Source organism: Octopus bimaculoides, chromosome 14 (assembly GCF_046866305.1).
Source record: "Octopus bimaculoides isolate indiv1 chromosome 14, ASM4686630v1, whole genome shotgun sequence".
NCBI lineage: Eukaryota > Metazoa > Mollusca > Cephalopoda > Octopoda > Octopodidae > Octopus > Octopus bimaculoides.
The window spans coordinates 23,765,585-23,783,214 of record NC_142941.1 but is presented as its reverse complement, the minus strand read 5'-3'; the positions used below and the strand labels follow the sequence as shown (position 1 = coordinate 23,783,214).

At 35.3% G+C, this 17,630-nt stretch overlaps 1 protein-coding gene across 1 annotated transcript in view; it reads left to right on the top strand.

The window, feature by feature from the left end:
• Positions 1-17,630, top strand: part of LOC106884025 (endothelin-converting enzyme homolog) — a 582,571-nt gene that overhangs the window by 364,403 nt on the left and 200,538 nt on the right. Inside the window, exon 2 of the mRNA XM_089362545.1 lies at positions 14,641-14,689. The gene's annotated coding sequence lies outside the window, so the exon portion shown is untranslated. The remainder of the gene's footprint in view (positions 1-14,640; positions 14,690-17,630) is intronic.

Here is a 17,630-nt window from a genome sequence, read left to right as displayed (position 1 = left end):
TTTTCTGGGTCATAGGAGTATGTGTATATAGATAGGTATCTATGTGAGAATATTATAACATGAATACGTGTGTGAGTGAGTGTGCAAGCATATATATATATATATATATATATATAATAAATTCGCTTAGGGTAACGTTAAGGGTATACAAATAAAACTCCAATTTCATTACTTCAGCTACGTCTAATGGTACTGACTAGTGAGTCAGTTTTTCGGGGTTGCATCATGGTCCTATCCTACCAAGTACACACAAAAATACCTACTTAGCTAGATTGGCCTTCATACTAGCAAGAAGGGATAAACATCCCTCTGTGATTCATCCATTAATGCAGTATCGCCTGATGAAATGAATCAATGATGATGATCAACCGGATGTCCACGGATACTACGGACTACATTGTAATAATCCCAAGGACGCAGGTTCTGATGTTAAAGTCATGTAACTTGTGGAAACGCGCGTAGTGATGTATCAAATGTTTATAAATTCCAGCCTAGAACTATTGTTATTATTATGTGTGCGCGCGCGCTTGAGTAACAAATAAATGATAGGAAGAAAAATATTAATTCATATCGCCTTTATTTTATCATTACAATGAAAAATACAACATCGAGTTGTTATTGTACAAATGTCAGTTGAAGTTGTGTTGTCTATTTTGTAGGTAGTTGAGTTAAATTTTGTTGGCTGCCAGGAGAACGGATTGAAGGAGAGGGAGAGCGTAAACGAATTTGCCTCACTGTGTAGAGAGGGTGAAATCTGTGTAGTCACGCGATGTCAAGTCATACGTGAATTTCTCATTTGGGCAGACGGTAGGAGAAAGAGGTAGAACTGAGTTTGGGTACTGTATTTATACATGTTGGAAGCTTGATGTAGGTAAATGAGTTTATCTCTGTTGAACTGTGTTTAACCTATGTATGTAAATTTAAACAATAGAACTTATCTAAGTTTGACAGTTGACCCTCATACTCGTAAATTTCTTCAGTACTTGTAGAATAAATGCAATTCACAGACTAAAACCCTTTAAGGAGGTGCTCCAGCATCGCCGCAGTCAAATAATTGAAACAAGTAAGAGAGTAAAAGAGTAAGACACTCTCCATAACGATCATGAAATTTCAGGACTCCAGAACACTATTTATTGATGAACAAATGCTTCAAGAAGGGATTGTTATGCACAACTAATAAGTCCGATGTAGCTGGTACTATGAAACTTATATTAAACTCACAGGAATCACCTTCAAAGCAAGATTCGCGCAATATGTGATTACTTTCAGAGATATCAGCAAATGTGTCATAAACAGGAGCATCGTTGCTAAAACCAACAAATAGAATGAACGAGGCGGCAGATGTAATCTCTGTATTACAAAATAAGCAAAAACTATTGACCTTACCAGTACACGAAGTAATTTAGATTACAAAATGCACCCAACTGATCTAGGTGTTTCTCACCTACCGCTTCACTTCCCAACCCTAACACTACCACTCTCCATAACCACAAATCGCATTTAAATTATAAATATTTAAACACTGTACAACTCCACCATTTTTATCTGTCCACAAACACTTAATATCAATGCGTAACAACACAACAGCAAAAAGAAAAAAACACTATCACACTAAATCCAGCACGAGGATCATCCAAATCGCTCTCTTTTCTCAAAATACATTTTCGTCCTCAACCTAACAGCAATGGAACAAAAGCCACAAATATTATACAAACACTCCAATAATATACAAGACTACAATAATACTGAACAATGACACCTAAATATAACTTAAATGCATATATCTCACGATAATTAAGACAATTCCTGCTCAAGTCTACGAATGAATATGTACTGTAGAACAACGTTACTGCACACACAGGGCATCACCACCAAAGCATATAAATGCACTAACTTGGTGTGTGAATGACAACCGATGCTGGTGTGTTTATGTCCCCGTAATTTAGAGGTTCGACAAAAAGGCCGATGGAATAAGTTCTAGGCTTACAAAGTATAAGTCCTGAGGTCGATTTCTTCGACTAAAACTCTTTAAAGTGGTGCTCCAGCATCGCCGCAGTCAAATGATTGACACCAGTAAGAGGGTAAAAGAGCGTGTTACAGAGAAAGTAAATATGTGGCAGCATACATCTATAAACAGCCGTATTAGCATGCATACAATCAACGTATAAGATACACCCACAAATATTGAGTTTTTATTTCAAACGTGTGTTCATAGTACGCCAGCGCTAAGGTGAACGTAAACATTTTATATCATTTACTGAATGGGCAAGGAATGAACTTGGCTGGAACTACAAAACACCTCTCTCTCTCTCTCTCTCTCTCTCTCTCTCTCTCTCTCTCTCTCTCTCTCTCTCTCTCTCTCTCTCTCTCTCCTTCTCGTCTCTCTCCCTCCTTCTACTCTCTCTCTCTCCCTCCTTCTCCTCTCTTTCTCTCTCCATATGTGTATATATATATAGCCCCTACTCCTTATATATACACCCCCTATGCAGTATAACATACTGTATGCCCTACTCTCAATTATCAACCAACTTACAGCAAATTGCAGCAACCAACTCATCAACAAATTGCAGCAATAGCGTGTCCACGTAGTGAATACACCACACAGACAATATTCGATCACACTATATATCCAAAGGTCGACTGGGAAACAATATAGTAACTGCCTATGATGCAGATATATTACAGGCATATGATGCAAACCACAACATGTGCACAAATGCGTGGAAGCATAAATGTATAAAACACATGCAAACATATTCACATAGACACATATACACCATAGCCAAGCACAATCATAATGGAAATAACCAACATTATAAACCCTGAATGATTAATCTCTTTTGTATATGTTTCCTTTTTTTTTTGCTATAAGTTCGTGATTGCTTGACATCTCACCGTAATTCTAAAACATTCATACCACATACTCACCATCTAAATAGTAAAGTTGTAATTTATTATTCAAACTCCGATTGAATAAGTGCGAACTTATTCGCACGAGACCGATGGCATCAGCCTACTGATTTCTGTTAATATGTGCGTGTGTCAAAACAGAATGTTATTCGTGCTTGTGTGCATATTACAGATAAAGTAAATATGTGGTATTAACAGCAGTATTAACATACGTACAATCAACGTATAAGATACACCCACAAATATTGAGATTTTCTTCCTAACGTGAAGAACTGAAGTTAAAGAAAGGTAACAAGATCAGCAATTAATGACATGCGATTTTGATAGTTGTTAGGTTCTCATCACTTCCGTTGTAGCACTCCCTTGTTTAGTCATAAATAATTTATAAGTTTTTTTCTTAGAAAATATTGTAGTATGAACATGCGAATAAAACAATTAGCTTTACACCTGAACTAAATATGCTTTCATATAACCAAACGCGTTAACTCAAACTATGTAATAAGTTTGTAATATTTTTCCCCAAAGGGCTGCCATTGTAGAATAGGTAGAGTGCCAAACAAGTTGTTTGTGTTTTTGATTTCAAATACTTTCAAGCCTCACTTAGTTTTTCTGTGGAATCGATTAAAAGGTACCAGTAATAAAAATGAGGATTGTTTCAATTACAATAACCTTCTCTACCAGCATAAGATATCAATATTCTTTTTAAAATTTTTCTTTTAGAAATATCTTATTCAATTCAGACGCCGCCATCGTCACACAACACGAATGACTATTCGCTTCTATGTTCAAAATATTTCTCTACAGAACTGTAATTGCTCAAAATATCCTTCTTTGCTGTGGATTTCAATAAACTGTGTATAATACGTAACATCAAAAACATCATTTGAAAATCAGAGTTATGGCAAAATTTCTCCTATAATCTAAGAAAATTATTATTTAATCGTAATCATATGCACATAAGCACATAAGCAAAATCCTTATTTACACACACACACACACACACACACACACACACACATGTATATATAAATACACACACATACATATACATATAGTCTATTTAAAACTTGAGTTATTTGATCTATACATATATTTCCATGAACGTCCATTTCAATATTAGCAGCTGGTGGAAAAAAACTATTTCGTTCAATTTCAAATAAAATTAAAATGTTGTGGCAAGTTTCATGATTTTTTTGATCATAGAAATATTGTTGTGTGACATCAAATTTAACATTCTTGAACAAAACGTTTAGAAGATAGATTTGTTTACTTGGACGTCGAAATGTGAATGATTTCACCAAATTCAAATTAACACTAATTTTTTTTTTAGTATAAGATTTCAATTCGATACATTCAGCAAATCTACATGTCTTCTGCTATGAAATTCATAATCTCTATTGATGAAATAATCTATGTAAAAATGTATATAAATATGACTATTCATTTATATATATATATATATATATATATATATATATATATATATATATATATATATATATATATATATATATATATATATATATATATATATATATATATATATACATACATACATACACGCATATAAATATGGAAACTTCGTCTAGATATAGCAAGATTTATGCATTTTTTGATAGCATCAATACATCTATTTATCAGCGTCTTTACTTCTTTATATGGTGGTTGTCTACTCCTTAAACAGAGTTTGACCACTTCCTGCACCTACACCTTAGCCCTTTCATGGCGTCTGATGTGGCTTTTTAAACCAGACAGTGTTTTGAAAAAACACCCACACAGATTGCACCTCTGATTTGCACTACCAATACCTGCAAGTAAGTTCTGCTCATTGTGGATCCTAACATGTCTTTTAAGACCCCCATTGGATTTGCAAACCCTCTGGAACACACCACATTCAAACGTGTGCACAGACATATAATCAGAATAGCTGGATGAGGTTTGTTTTCCATGGGTTCGCAGGTGAGATTTGAGGCCAGCCAAGGACAGACATGGTCTGTCACAGACTGTGCACACAAAAAGGTCCTTGTCATTCACCTTCTCAGTCTTTACATTTTTCCTTAAATGTCTCTTGAGCCCTGCTTGCATCATCCTGGCCTCTTCAAATGCTTTCACTCCACTCCACACCCTTGTTCGCCATCCAACTCGATCTGAAGCGAGGACTTCTATATCTTTTGGAGCCATTCCAATTGACTTCATAGCAGTCCTTATGCCATCCTTAAACCTTTTTTTAGGTTTATGCCGATAACGTTTCCCCTCTGCAAGCTCACCATAAAACAGCTGTTTCGGCATGCGTTCATCTGCCATTCGAACAATATGGCCACACCATCTCAATTGGTTCCTCAAAATCATGGCTTTAATTGAGGGGATGCCTGCAGATGCAAGGATATCTGTGTTTGGAGTAAAAGAATTCCATTTAATTCTTAAAATATGACGAAGGCATTTTTGGTGGAATTTTTCTAACATTTTAAAATGCCTTTCATAACAGGTCCAAGTTTCACAGGAATACAATAGGGATGTTAAGACAAATGATTTGTAAAGAGCCAGCTTTGTATTGTTATTTATATGTCGCTGGCGCCAGACGCGTGACTCCAAGCCACCAAATGCTTTTGCTGCCCTTTGAATTCGCAGGTGTATTTCCGTATCAAGATTTCCATCATCTTGAACAGAGCTTCCCAGGTAGACAAATGAATTGACAACCTCAAGTAACTTTCCCTTAACAAAAATTTTAGGGAGGTTACAAACAGCACCATACGCAGGTTGATACATTACAACTTCTTTATATAGATAGTTTGATAAATCATGCATGTAAGTAGGAGAGATTTATGCAAATGTACAGAGATGGAAATTAAGATACAAGAGACACATACTTACATGCATATAAGATGTACCTACGTACATACACACACACATACATACATACATACATACATACATACATACATACATACATACATACATTACAGTAAAACAGGGAAGGATTTTACAGGCTTATGAATTTTCTCCTCTTAATCGGAAATTGTTAATACGTAATTTAGAAGATTTTCCGGAAATCTCATCGTCTGGAGAAACCGATAAAAACAAATACTGGCATGATATTGCTATTTATATTTTTTATATATATACTCAGTAGCTTTTAAATATAATGGTAGAGTACAACGGAGAGCAAACTATACGAACAGAAAGTAGAGGTAGTATCGATATAATTGCCTATATGTCTTGATTTTTTGATCTTTGATTATAACGATTTTATTAGTGATAAGCTAAGATTACCAGTGAGTCGCCGTTAAAAAGAAATCTTTTGTGCCCACACCAGTTACTGTATGTGATTGATGGTTGGTGGTGGGCCAGTGCCAGACAAATATCTCTTCCCAATAGGAATCCGTTAAAGTGTGCAAGTACTTCTTCCTGGAGTGTAAGCATAATTTAATGACCTTTCCTAACTCTCTCTCTTTGAACCATGAGATGTCATACACACTTATATGTCTGTTTAGTAGCTTGGCGCTGAAAACCTCCATTTGTTTACTTCCACGTCCAACTGAGCTACATTAGAGTAGATTCTATTTCAGTTATCCTTTTTGTAATTTTACATACTTCTCTTTAATTCTACGTTTTCCAGATGATACTTCGCTCAACATAACAGACTTTCGGCATCTTACGATTAAGAAGTGTTCTGTGATTTTTAATTATTTATATCCCAATGCTTGACAATTATTCATTTTTAAGTATATATCGTCGACTTTTACATATTAAAAAAAAAAAAAGAAATCAATTTTCTCAACTTACATTTTTTGCTGCGGAATGGCACTAGGCAATCAGTCGAACGATCTCTTCCGTACCACATATCCAGCACTCCATTTACATTCTGCTTTCACTGATTAAGGACCATTTTGCACACTCAAATTGCCGTTATTTTATTGTTTTGGAGTTAAATATGACTGTCTAGGCTTGTGATTTCTCTACTTTCCACTTGTTCGATGTTGGTTAGAGCCTGCAATTGCAACAAGCTTTCCCTTCATCTCCCCAAGTGGAGTTCAATTTGTAGTAATAGTTATATTATGTCGGTGATCAATCGAACCGTACTATTGTAATTCGTTGTCACTTATTCTGGAGAGTGGAGTCTTTGAGTGATCATAGCCTATTCTTATGTCTTTTAAGGCTGGTTTGAATACCGTAGCGATGTTGCTGAGAAAGCTCTCGACTTTGTTTCTTGTTACTCGCTTGTCACAGATGTTGATTCTACCTGACAGTTTCAGCTTTGCTTCTCTATTGTTCAAAAATCCCCATTATACACCAAAGCGGTTCAATTGAACGGAAATACCATGTGAAAGACAATCTCATTGTTGTCAGTATATAAGGGGTTAAAAAAACAAAAAGGAAGAATTTTTGATTTTATATTTCTGAGAATTTCCATGTTTCCAGTAAATACTTACAACAAAGATTATCGCAGCAAAGACGGGACGAAAGAGACGTTGTAATTTGTCAGACATTAAATTACTCACTTAGTAAGATAAGGCGGTAGCTGTGTGTTCTATTATAGAACAGTATAATTCAATTCTAACAAAGCCCAAAACTGTCGTGCGAACATAACCGAACGCATGCAAACACACACACAGAGTAACAGACGGAACGCAATAGCGAAGCCCCAATGTTGGTCTCCTTCTCACCATCTGCCAGTGGAATTTGGTCTATTCACCAAGCTGCTTCTTTTTCTCCTACTATGCCCTCCAACCCTCACATATTTATGATTATCTCAAGACAAAAGTCGAAACTAAACATTTAATAATACCACACAGCAGTAGGAACAAATATGGCATCTCAAGACGATTACAATATCAGTGATTGTAGGAGCACTTGGCATAATAAAAAAAGTAACTGAAAATTATTTAAGAAGGATCTCTGGATTATCATCCATGCAGGAAGTGCAAAAGATTGTCTTAACTGGTACGTCACAGGTATTGAGAACAGCATTGTCGCCGTGAATTTTCTTTCCATTTTTGCTGCTTATTTTCTTTGTTTACTTCTATTTTTAATTTTTTTCCTTTTTCTCTCCGTATTTCTTCCCCCTTTTCTCTATCACATGACTTTGTAAATGAATAATCTGATGTGTTTATTTTAATGGCCTACAAATGTATACAGTCCGTTTCTCTGCCTTAAGTGTCAGGAAGACACTCGGCAAGAAAAGGAAACAGAATTGAAAGATGATAATGAAACTAATAATAATAATAATAATAATAATAATAATAATAATAATAATAATAATAATAATAATAACAATAATAATAATTAACGGAATCCATAACAAAACCAACCAAAAGAGGAAGACCAGCGGATAATCATAAATACTATAAAATTGTTGATTTATGAGTTACACACACACGCACACTGTTATGCAACACCTCTCTAAAAGCATACAAGAATAAACTCATACTGTAAATACCCAACAAAATTAACAAAACCCACAACATGTGCCATAGAAGGCCGATACCCGACAGAAGAACACAACCCACAAACAACACACAATATAAAAACTAATACAAAAGGAGACTCAAACCAAGCCCCTTAACAAAATGGACTCATACAATACATTACCCCCCCCCCCCCCCCACCACCACCACCACCACCACCACCACCACCAAAAGATGCACCACACACCACCCCGCCAGCACAAAAGTGCAACAATTGATGCAATAGAAAGTTGCTTGAAACTTTCAGATGTCGAAAAATAATTGTGGTGACGACGACGGTGACGAACGTTACCTTACCTCAGTTTATGAAAGACAGGAGTTTCCGAAGTAATTCTGGTTGTAACAGCGAAAATGAAGCTGGACCTTTAAAGGAAGACCTCTCGCTCAGCAGTGGATCAGTAAAGATACAGACTGACCACAGCTGTTATCCTAATACAGCATCAGCAGATAATAGAGCAAGGAGGAGGAAGTGAACCAGCGAAGGATGGTGATGCAATGCTATTTAGAAATTGAGCCCTAAAAGAAAGGGCTATAGAAAACGGATGTTAACACTTTGGGTAGAGAAGGGTATGTTTAATTTGACTGAACAGAGATTGGTTGATCAAGCTAATACTATTAGGAGAAGAAAGTGGATAACAGAATTGGAGGTAGAAGAGATCACAAGAGAACTAGAAAAGAAAGACCAGGAAAAAATAATAATAGCGCTACCAATAGGGAAGAGACAACTGGCATCAACGACTTAAGTGATTTAAGTGAGGAAGATCAGAAGATTTTTGATGAGTTGCAGAAAGTAATGAGCAAAAAAGTAAGAAAAACATTGCCAGAATTAAAAGGCACCAACAGAACGAAGCTGCTCGAAATGGCTAGGAAAGTAGATTCTGTTATCAGTAGGATAGATACTAAAAATATAGGAGACACTAATTTATTGATCTATGCAGGAGGGATAGTAGTCACCAGAAGATTAGATATCTCACAGGGAAAGATTACAAAAGAGAAAACGTGGAAAAGGATACTACAAAATAAAGTGAAGACTTTAAAACAAGATCTGAATAGAATAAAAGCCTGGAAAACAAACAAGTTAGGAAACACTAGCTGCAAATCTTCCCTCGTGAAAAGATACTTAGTCAAAGATAAAGGATTTGGGACAGTAATAGAAGAGTTGAAACAGCGTATCATAGCAGACAAGCTTTCCAGATATCAGAAAAGAATAAATCAATATCAACAGAGTAGATTATTTGAGACAGACCAAAAGAGATTTTATAACCAAATAATTAGTGGAGAACGAAGTACTGAAGATGAGAAACCTAATGCAGAAGGAGCTAGAAAGTTCTGGAGGAATATTTGGAGATGCAGTATGGTTAAAGAAGTGAGGGAAGAAGTAGTGAGTGAGAAACAACAAGATCTAAGATTAACTAGTGCATTAATGAGTAAAGTGTAAGGAAAAATGCCGAATTGGAAGGGCCCAGGACCAGATTTAGTTCAAGGGTACTGGCTAAAGAAATTCAGTAGTTTACATGGGAGGCTGAGGGAACAACTTCAGAATTGCCTTAATGGAGGAATAATATCATATTGGACGACTAGAGGCAGGGCAATACTCATTATGAAAAATAAGAGCATGGGTAATACAGCTAACAACTATAGACCAATCACTTGCTTACCATTAGTGTGGAAGATGTTAATAGGAATGCTTTCAGAAAGCATTTAAGAGCACCTTGACAACCAGAATTTACTACCAGAAGAATAGAAAGGTTGCAGGAAGAAGGCTAGAGGAAATCATGATCTATTATACACAGACAAAGCAGTTCTAAACGAAGTTAAAGCTAGAAAGGAAAATCTAACAATAGCATGGACAGATTATAGGAAAGCCTATGACATGATCCACACTCATGGATAAGTAAATGTTTGAGTATATTCAGTATAGTAGGCAACATGAGAGAATTAATTAACTGTAGCATGAAGAAATGGAAAGTAGATCTCTACTCGGTTGATACACTCTTAGAGAAAGTTAATATCAAAAGAGGAATTTTCCAGGGGGACTCGTTACCCACTTTAATTTTTGCCTTATGTTTGATTCCCCTCAGTTTAGTATTAAGAAAGGCAAAGGTAGGTTCAGAAATAGTAATGGAAAAATTAACCATTTGCTCTACATGGATCATCTGAAGCTTTTTAGTAAGAATGAAAAAGAGAGAAATTCCTTAATACAGACTGTAAGACTCTTCAGCAAAGATACAGGCATGGCATTTGGCATAAATTCTAAGACTGCAGCCACATAATTAAAAACTTTTCTGAAAATAAACTTTTTAAAAAAATCTGACCTTTATTTATTGATTGGAAATATTTTATAACAGTCTTCTAATTCTTCAACTATTTTAATATGAAGATGCAAATAAATCTCAACCACGTGCTAATCTCCTACCTACTGGGCCCACACTTGCCCCTCTCTTCAAACATAACTATGAAAAGCATATATTTTACCTTTACTTCTTTCGTGTTAAGTCACAGTATTCTCCACAGCGAAAGTAAATTATCTATTAATTTACTCTTCACGGATAGAGGGTCCTTAGGTGTTTAGAAGGTGTTGTTAGCTTTAGTTATAAACATGTACGTTGCCATATTATTAGTTTGACGTAGATAGCGAATAAACACACGTGAGTTGTGAAAGGATGATAGCGAAAAATTATTGATGATGGTTGCGGGAAATTCAAGAGTCTACACATAATTATGTCTGAATTAAAAGAAATTTCGGATTGTCAGTTGCCGAAAAATCGGTGGTGTACCCGCGTGTGTGTGTGTGTGTGTGTATTTATATATATGGGTGCGTGTGTGTATGAATGTGCATGTGTGCCTCTGTATTTAATCCTTTGATTTATATATCTATGTATAAGTTCTCATTCCCAAAACCTTCCTATATTCTTCTGACCTGCCGTTAACTACCTTCACATCTCAGCTGATAACCGTAATATTTTCATAACATAGCAATCAATATACGTATCGCTTAAAAGAGAGAAAATAATTGGAAATTGTTAACCCTTTCTATCATTTTACAGATGAATAACTCTAACACATGCGGGTATCACATCTATTCACGTGCGCATGCATTTACGTTAAACATAGATCAACATTTCGTAGTGCTGGACACAACAGATGGTAATTAAAAGAGGTGGTTATGGGAACCTTGCCAATACGCCAACGGCTTGCTCGCTATGTGATGCCTTTCGAACGATTGTTATAGTTTCTGTAAGCTATCAATCAATACATCTATTTACCAATCTAGCCATATATTCTTTACACTGGTTAGCGTATTTATTTCTTGTTTTCTGCAACCGATAGTTGGTCTTGAAAGCTAGCATTGATTCCAGACGATATCAAGACAAGAATCTATGCAACTAAAAAATTCATACTATTCAACTAAAACATTCATATTTATACGTATCCGGATTAATTTGCATATGACCAATTTTTTCTATGTTTATCTGTGTAAAAGACTCAAATAAATGGAAGACAAAAACATTATTATTTTTTTCTTGGGAGTTATCAACGAAACTCTTCTGTTACTTCTATTATTTATTAAGCACACTAAAATTTGTAGGTTCAACGAATCATTAACCCATGTTCCTAATTCACACGATTGCGTCTTTAAAATCACACCACATACACCCAAATGCTCTTTGTTGTACTACAAAGGTAGAACTTTTGAACACAGGTGAGTGTGGAAGATGCGTTGGTATTGTAAATACCACGAAGAAAATTCAAGATTAAAGGAACATCGAAACACCAAGCTTTCTTTGTAAACGACCTGCATCCTGGGCAAAAGGGAAAGCTCGGTTTATTTCAGGAGAGAAACATTATGTAACTGTCATTTGCACCTGATAGTGGAAGTTGAGCTCCTCACTTAACCAACAGTCAGCCGTTTTCACGTTTTCAAGTATAATTAGTATCAAAATCGTTCTGACAGTGGCCATCTCGTCTTTTCTTTTATAGATATAATTTACATTATCCAGAGTCTTGTCCCTTTTTAATGAAATAGAATCTGATAGGAAGATTTGACTGCAATTTCAAGCAATTTGTGCGACCGCGTAGAATTTCCCTCCTTGGTTCGCTTTATATATGGTTTTAGATTTTGGGACAATTTGAAAGGATTTTCATTAGGGGACAAAAAATAGACAGAGTCCTCCTAAATCTACAACTTTTATAGCAAAACCCCAAGTATTCACTAGAAAAAAATTTTTAAACGGTACCTTCAAGAATGTTATTTTTCCCCTTGCTCACAGAATATACTTTATATTAGTTACATATTCCTAGATATATGTTTGTGTGCTTGACTTGTGTCTATGTGAGAGCTTTTGAACGTGTGTAGGATTCGAGGAAATACCATTTAGAAACGTAGGATATTGCTGTCACAAAAGCTCCAATCAAATTCATTTTCACCCATTCTGCAACCTTGTGACCGTGAGCTTATTCATGCTTGTGTGCTTGCGTATGTGTGTGTGTGGGTGAGAGAGAGAGAGAGAGAGAGAGAGAGAGAGAGAGAGAGAGTTGGTGTATACGTAAGTGTTTTGTGTATTTTTTGTGTGTGCTTTTGTATCTATGGTAATGTGTTGTGGTTGTGTGACATTTAATTATTCTTTATTTACTTGACTGAAATTAATCTTATCTCAGTGAAAGGGTTGCATAACTACCAGACATCGACTGTTTGACTGATGTCTGTTATTGTCTGGTTTGTATGCTGAAATGTCAAACCACAGTGAAAAAAAGGTATACTCAAGATAAGACTGGCTTTATGCTTATGTTTATTTATTTATTGTTCTTAATTAAATATGCTTCTGAGATATTAACTTGCCATTCTTCAGCTTTATCATAACTGGTAACAACTGCAAACAAGCTTACCTTCTTCCATCAACACTTACAAGGTTACAATGACATCGCTGCTAATAAAAGATTGTCCTTATATATCTGTAAAGCTGACTTTTAGTGATAACCTCATTTTATCAACGTACTTTCAATGAACAGTGAAGAACAATCGTATAAAGTTTCATATAAATAAAAAAAATATTTAATTAATTCAAGCATAAAAATAAATTCAGCCATTAAAATAAAAAAAAATAATGTTGATGATTAACGAGTATCATTTTTGTGGAGTAGCAGAAGGCAACGACGAACGCATTTCGCCATTATGAAGGTTTTCAGTGGATGTGCAGCCTTTACCGAAACCTGCGAAAATGTTAGGAAGAAAATTGAGTATGCATACTGAATCTACATTTTGTGGCGTAGAATGCGGAGCATTATTGCCAAGATAAGCTAACATGCGATATCATCTGCAATATAAGTAGGCATCCATGTAGGTGAAAGCATATTCAAAGTTTGAAGCATTAAACAGCTGAAGTATATTACATGGAGCTGATATCTCATGCTAGTTTGTTTTAGCTACTGCCATATGAATTTGTTTCCTTTCGAGAATAGTTTGCATATGAAATCTGTTAGTGGAAGCCTCTAGTTGATCATTCGACTATCTAGAAATAGCAGTCAAGTCTCACTCAAATTACCTTATACTATCATTGGATAACTCTAAAATGACGGGTTGGCTTGAATGCCTTTATTATGCTCACTCAATACCGATTTGGGGCTTAAACAATACAAATTAAGTGGGTTAAATTCTAATGTCAAAAAGATGTTGCAACATTTTTAGTTTTAGCATAAAATAAAATATGTCAACATTTTTCAATCTTTGGTGCATGGCATGCTGAAAATTTATAGTATCTTACTATCTTTGTAATTATATCAACTGTACAATCAATAGAAGCCATGAAAATCAGAATTTAAACGCCATGAAATATCATATATGTTACCTAGTTATTTTCGTTGCATTTTTTAAATTTACCTTCAATACACTAAAACAAAAATATCGTCGAAGTCTCGTTGAAGCTAATTAGTAGACTCCTGTCTTAACTAAGTTAGTGTAGTTAGTTAAGGAATTGGTGTTTTCTAATTATACACGTGTGTGTGCGCGCGTGTATGTATGTGTGTGTGCGTGCGTGAGCGCATGTACTTCAGGTTTTAGACTTAATTTTTAATTTGAGTTTATTGAAGTACGGTCGATGATGACACAAATTTCAAGAAAATAACTAATTCGAAATCATTATACCAAGAAATTTTATATGAGTTGTAAGCCATAAATATTTCCTTTTACTTAATAACGTTCGCATTTTTCAACAACTTTCATCTAATAAATCATTTTCTTCAATCCTTTCTCCCTCTCTTCTTTCAGGAGTGCAAGTAATGAAGAAAATGAGCTTCTAAGTGCCGGTGCAATAAAAGTAGGTTGTTTATTTTAAATCTTCTATTGTGTGTGTGATATTTTCCTCTCAGATAATAGCTCATTATTGCAAATATATGTATTGCACATATTTAATGTAATATATTATTGTACTGAAACTTTTAAATGTATATTTTGTATGCTAATTTTTTTGTGTGAGTGCATTCAATAACCATATCAGTATTTTAAGTAAATATTTTTAGACCTTTATTCCACATCACATAAACAATTAGATACACTACCAGAGATAGCATTCGCAATGTTCAATCCTAGAAAGGGATTTCAGACTCTTCTCTAATATCGGCATAACATAAAATGAACCGAATCTTTTCGAGGTGTGTACAATTTGTATAATTAGCTACTTATTAGCTAAGACCAAAACCTTAACTGAAATAATGTACCACAAATGTTGTTATATATTTTAGGTTTACCTGTTGGGGTTACAGTTTTTTTTTCTTTTTTTGCGGGCTGGGGATATATATATATATATATATATATATATATATATATATATATATATATATATATATATATATATGCACTTCAACCTTCGGGGAATTTCGACTCAGTGACTGCCGTTGATTCTTGCTTTTATCTGTATCGATAAGCGAAGATCAATCACTACTAGTGTCAGAAACTATCAGTATGACGCTAGCTGGTGTCACAAGAACCACCTGATCGATCAATGATATTTAGTATGCCTAAGGCATCCAGCATTTCTTTCATCTGTTTTAATCTATGAAAACTGTTTATACTGAATCACCTAGCGCCAGGCAACCTGTTATCCTACCTTTATCAGTCTCAAAGCATTTATTTTAGTTTTCTTCAAAACAGTTTTATTTTATTTCCAAATAATCTAATTCCATCTACTAAAAACTTTATTGAAAATTATCATTCGATAAGCTTAGGTGATGAAATTCTTGACTATAGAACTTCACTTCATTTCAAAAAAAAATTTTCTTCAAACATTTTAAGTATATTTTTATTAATTAATCTTGAAAGTACAGGAGGTGACAAAACAGTAACATACTAGACTGGAGAACTCCGGTATCTTATTCTATATACTTGACTTGAAACCTATCCGAGACCGAGCTTACTTTCATTTTTTTTTTTCCTGAGTCAATAAAATTAGTAACTTCGATTAATATGCTACTCCTCAAAATATGATCTCTACCTTATGTCAGGTAGAGATCATTATATACTCCTGGCGGTTTTTCGTTTTTCTGCGAAACCGAATTTTAATCCTTACATTTTCATAAGTGATGGCATTGTTGTTGTTGTTTACATTTTTACAAGTGTGGGGAGAACTACAAACATATTAGGTTACAACAGATTACCAATGTGTGTGTGTGTGTGTGTGTGTGTGTGTGTGTGTGTGTGTGTGTGTGTGTGTGTGTGTTGGACTTACTACCATAAGGTTTTGCGTTCCATTTCTTAACTAGATGGCACGTTGTGTCTTTGAAGAAGACACATCACCATTACACGTTGCACCAGTCTACTCAATTAACTACTGGTGCAGCACTCTCTACTCCTCCAGTTGCCACATCGTCAATATTCTTCTCAAGGGTGGTGGGGCCAACAGGATGTCTATGCCTACTCGTGATTTGTAAGCACCAAAAACAGCGAAAACGTGATACAATCTACCAGACTATGCTCGATTGCAAGTGATAGCTACATAATATATATATATATATATATATATATATATATATATATATATATATAATATTCTTTTGTTCTTTTATTTCTTTCAATCATTTGACTCCAACCATGCTGGAGCACCACCTTTAGTCGAGCAAATCAACCCTAGGACTTATTCTTTGTAAGCTTAGTGCTTATTCTATCGGTTCTTTGGCCGAACCGCTAGATTACGGGGAGTAAACACACCAATATCGGTTGTCAAGCGATGGTGGGGGAACAAACACAGACATGCAAGCATATACATAAATATATATATATATATATATATATATATATATATATATATATATATATATATATATATATATACGACGGGCTTCTTTCATTTTCCGTCTATCAAATCCAGTCACAAGGCTTTGGTCGGCCTGAGGCTATAGTAGAAGACACTTGCCCAAGGTGCCACGCTGTGGGACTGAACCCAGAACCATGTGGTTGGTAAGCAAGCTACTTACCACACAGCCATTTATTTCAGTTGGTAGGTTGTGGCCTTGCTGGAATGTATACTTGAAGAATTTTAAGCCGAACGAATTGATCCCAGTGCTTATTCCATTGGTCACTTTGCCGAACCGCTAAGTTACTAGGACTAAACACACCAACACCAGTTGTCAGGCGATGATGAGGGACAAACACAGGCACAAAGACACACACACACACACACACACACACAACATATATATATAGGATCCCTATCTTAACTATAGTTTAGTTAAGATAGGATCCCTACATTCGATTTAAAGTTTCGCAGATTTCTAACAGAAACCCTCTCATTCAGGGTTAGATTACCAAATGGAGAAACAGAGGAATACCAAGCTGGCTACTGGAAGTCCGATGCAGAGATAATCACTGATGTACTCGTTGAAAAGCATCCATTTACCACCAAGGAAGCTCTTTTGGACGCGAATCACGGAAAGAACTGAAAGCGTCATTAAGCGTATGCACTGGAAATCCTTCTTCGAGAACCTATCCACTACTTCATCCGCAAACGAATTCGGCTTCAAAACCTGTAAGTCTTCTCCCAAGGTGAAAGACATTGAGACCTTTGAAGATGACTTATGGAACATCAGAATGAAGGTTAGGTTTCGGCATAGTTTTTACCCCTTCCTCAGATCATTAAATGACTACGTGACATAAATTAAGCAATCGCCTAATGTTCATATCCTCGCAGACAAAACAGAGAACATTTAAGAAATTAGCATCAACACACACTAAGACTCCCCACAAACACGATCACCAAGCCATAC